This window comes from Leptidea sinapis, chromosome 16 (assembly GCF_905404315.1).
Source record: "Leptidea sinapis chromosome 16, ilLepSina1.1, whole genome shotgun sequence".
NCBI lineage: Eukaryota > Metazoa > Arthropoda > Insecta > Lepidoptera > Pieridae > Leptidea > Leptidea sinapis.
Genome location: NC_066280.1, coordinates 359,585 through 364,053, shown reverse-complemented (window position 1 = coordinate 364,053; position 4,469 = coordinate 359,585). Strand labels below are relative to the sequence as shown.

Here is a 4,469-nt window from a genome sequence, read left to right as displayed (position 1 = left end):
ACTTAATTCTGAAAATTTTTCCTTGAGATATATAGGAGTTTTAGGATCAAATAGGACACGATAGAGATGTATAAGTATATGGGAATTTCTACGCAAGCGGATAGGGAGCCATTTGAGCTTTTTGCGAAATTCAAACACGTGGTCATACTTACGTAGTCCAAATATAAAACGAATACAAATGTTCTGCAATCGTTCAAGCTTATCCAACTGGAGTTCGGTTAAATCGACATATGAAATGTCAGCGTAGTCAAGAATGGACAGGAGCGAGTAAAGTTTTCGTGGGAATAGGAAGAAAGTTTTGGAGATTTTTTTATGATTGAGAGACAGCATAGAGCTTCCTACTAACTTCTTTTAACTGATGGTGCCAAGACAAATTCCGATCAATGAACACGCCCAAGCTTTTAACAGAGCAGCTAAAAGGAATAAGAGTTCCACCTACACAAATGGGAGGTAGATTACCCCACTCAATTTTATGGGTTAGTTGTGAGCTACCAACAATAATACATTGAGTTTTCGACGGATTCACTTTAAGACCATGGGCAGTACTCCATTCCACTTCATTCGTTAGTTTGTTCGTCGCTTATCCATGCCAGATCGGATATCATCGGTAATTTTTGTAAGCGCAGTAGTTGTACTATGTCCTGGACGAAAACCAGATTGGAGAGGGTTAAGACTACTGTGCTTATTAATAAATATACAGAATTATTGATGGACTAAGCGTTCAAGAACCTTGGAAAGAAAAGGTAGTATAGATATGAGGCGATAGTCAGAAAAATTATGTGGTTTAGAAATTTTTAGTATTGGAATAACATTAGCGTCTTTCCAGGCTACAGGAAATTGGCCAGACGTTATGTAAAAATTAATAATATGAGAGATTATAGGAACTAGGATATCTATGACAGGAAGGATCATATTACGACTAATGCAATCACTACCAACGGCCTTAGATGTAACAGATAAAATGTTTTTTTTAACGTCACAATCAGTGAAGGGAGAGAAGTTGAACGGTGGAAAATCAGGGGTTGGGATTAAGGAAAGGGATTTAAGCGTAAGAGCTTTAGTGTTATTGTCAAGGAAAGATGAATTTTGAGAGAAATGTTGATTAAGTTGTTCAATATTTAGATTATTAGAAATTGTTTGTTGTTGCTTCCCAACTCCTAGCGTTCTTAGGAATTTCCAAACTTTACTGGTTGCGCCGTTCTCAACAGACGAGTAGATGTGGCGTCGCTGCGCGTCCCTGCACATTGTATTGCAACGATTCCTTAATCTTACATACTTTTCCCGGTTAAGATCAGAGTTATTCTGCTTATAAATATATTTAGCTCGATTTTTAGAAGTATGCAGTTTTTTAATATCATCAGTAAGCCAAGGGGCAGGTAAATGCTTTATCTTCACGGGTTGAACTGGTGCATGCTTATCATACAGCTGTATTAGCAAAGAATTAAAAAGATCAACTTTATCATTGATACTATTAGAATTAAAAATGACATCCCAATCAATAGTTTGTGCATCTATAGAAAGATGTTGCATATCCATCCCAGAAAAATTCCGCTGCATCAGTATTTGGGGTTTACGTTAAGGGGGGCGTACTTTATAGGAGAGAAAAATGAGTTCGTGAAAGGAAAAAGCATCCGCAGAGCATTGCCCATGCGAGTTTACATACTCGGGCTTAGAGACTATGATGAGGTCAAGAAAGGACGGAGTGGAGTGAGGAAAGAAGTGGGTTGCTGTAAGAGGAAGTATATGGAGATTATAGGAATCAGTAACGGACAAAAGCTTTTTTGAACGATGGTCATCGTTAAGAAGACAGGTATTAAAATCACCCATCAAAATCAAGTGATCATATAGTGGTACAAATTTCTCGAGGATATGATCAAAGGAAGTGAAGTAATAAGTTATTTAGTCTGCGGCTGGTATGTCAAACGTCACAGCTGTCATTAGATAACAGTTGACACGTACATCTGCCAGTCACACATTACACTACAGTCTACACTAATAGCAATGGTAATTTAATAGGTATTATGTAACAACTACAGTTTTCATATTATAGTATCAACAACGGAATTTGATTTATTACACTAAAACTACAATTTATTAAATATATTATACACAGGAAAGAAATAGCATAGGCAATATAAATCTGATATTTATGTAGTATGACATTTACACTGTGTAACAATTGAAAATGTTTGAAATATAAGCTGCATTTAGTAATATCAATGTTTATGGAAAATTGTTTATTTAAAATGTTTAATAAATAGCATAAAATAGTAATATGACGTTCGATTTTATTTTTTGGTATTAAAAAACAGAACAGGAGGTAAATTAATACTGCAGGCATGTTACCAAACTATTAATCTATAACACAAATGTTACAATGTGGTGCATTACATGTTAGGTATATGCATTCTTTATATTTTATCTTAATTATCAACACAGGATGGTAATGAAATTTTGTAATAAGTTATAAATACTAAATAAAAATAGTTTAATTCATATGTATGTATGTACCTACATAACATAAAAATTCATACTAGGATAGCTTAGGCTTTATGTTAGTGACATTGGTACTAAGAAGTTACAAAGAGCTTGCAGTTAACTAAACCTATGAATTGTACAAGTTGTTTAAAGATTACATTACCTTAAAGTACTTACAGATTAATGATACCTATTACTTATTTTTGACCGTTCTTTTGGACCTGGAGGTGAGACTGGCAGTACCCTGAGTCAGGGGCTTAGATGTATGCTGTGTAGTTCAGCTCTCGACTCAGCTCGGTGATGTTAACCATCTGGGGCTATAATATGGATGCATCCATCCCTTGTCCAGCACTTGTTTATGCCGAATCTCTGCCTTGCCTACATAAATAAGTTATGACGACTCTTTGTTAAAAACTCTGACACAGTTATACCGCTGCCCTTAAATCCAGTTTTGGAGAACCAAACCTTAACCCGCAATGCTACATCCGCAAACTTTACCACTATAGGACGAGGTTTCTTTTCGGAAGGACGTCCTAAGCGATGCGACGACTTGATGGTAGCAACAGAGAATCGAGTCACACCAATATGTTCCCCCACAACTTTACAAACACGTGAAGAAACGTCTTCCGACTTTTCTTCGCTGACTCTGTGCACTAGTAGCATTTTGCGCCTTCTACGCATCTCCAGACGATCAACCTCTATACCAAGGAACTCCACCTGTCTCTGCAAAGTATTCATGGCAGAGAGCACAAAGGTCCTGAAGCTGTTAAACTCTGCAGCCAAGGATGTGTTTGTAGTGGGTCCATTATCGAGGCCCCTGATTGGAACTCGCTCATCTTCTGTTCGAACATTTCAGGCATGGCATTGAGTGAGTCTTTAAATGCATCCATGATGACTGGTGACAAGTAGTGATCGTAACAAAGGGATATTGAAGAGGTGAACTTAATTGACTTTCACTAGGAGAATAGGTACTGTCTGGTGGGTACTATTTATCACATTTAACACTAACTCTACTAAAATAATGGTATAAAATTACTATTTTTTAATTTTAAGATTATTGAAAATACGGAGCTCTTTAAAAACAGTGTTAACTTTTTTCACACCTACCCTCGAAAGTCGATGATTTGAGTGAATGTATCTGAAAGCTATTGAAACAAGCTATAAGACCATGCAAAATAAACCATCTTATAAACAAAATAAGAGTCAGAACTTGATGAGGGAATAGTGTGCCGTACGGCACTATCCGTTCGGTATACGTGTATCTGAAACATTGAGTACTCTGGAGCACTGCCGATTTCGGAAGGCTAGTTAACCATCTGAGTGAACCTTGAAAAAAAATATTCTTCCAGAAAATAATAGAAAAGGGAACGAACAAACGAACTTAGACAGGGTCAGTCTCACTGTCTAGCAATTCAAGTTATCTAAGTGTAAAATTGCAAAATATTTTGCAACATTTTAGCTCTGTCTAGTTGCTATACATCCGTTTTCAGTGATATATGTCTGGCTTTTACACAACGGCAATTTCGCCATAATGGTGGATATTGTGAAGTTCGGAAGTCTTTGCAAGAACATTTCCTAACTATTAAACTAACTTTCTTGATATTGACAAATTCAGCGACTGTTCAGCTCTGAAATTCATTCGCATTAATACATATACATATATAATACAACTGTCTCTTTATGTGATGTTTAATGTGTTTTGGTTTTATAAACGGTCCTTGTACTTTACATGTACAGGCCAATATAGGCCTGTACTTTCACCTAAAAGGCCGGAAACGCAATATTTGATTACTCATAAGTACGTAACCGAACGTAAGCGGCCTTATGAGGAATCTCACTGTCGCTCAGCGGGCAATGGAGACTTAAGTACATGTTTGTCACATTAATGACGTGGAATTTCTATAAAATGCATTTCTACATCATTAGTTACAATAATATACATTTAACAAAAGATTAGTAGCAGTATTATATAGTATATAGTCAAGTTTTTA

At 36.2% G+C, this 4,469-nt stretch overlaps 1 pseudogene; it reads right to left on the bottom strand.

Moving 5' to 3' along the window:
* Positions 1 to 2,781: 2,781 nt before the first annotated feature.
* LOC126968619 (uncharacterized) lies at positions 2,782 to 4,117 on the bottom strand (annotated as a pseudogene).
* Between the last annotated feature and the right edge of the window lie 352 nt (positions 4,118 to 4,469).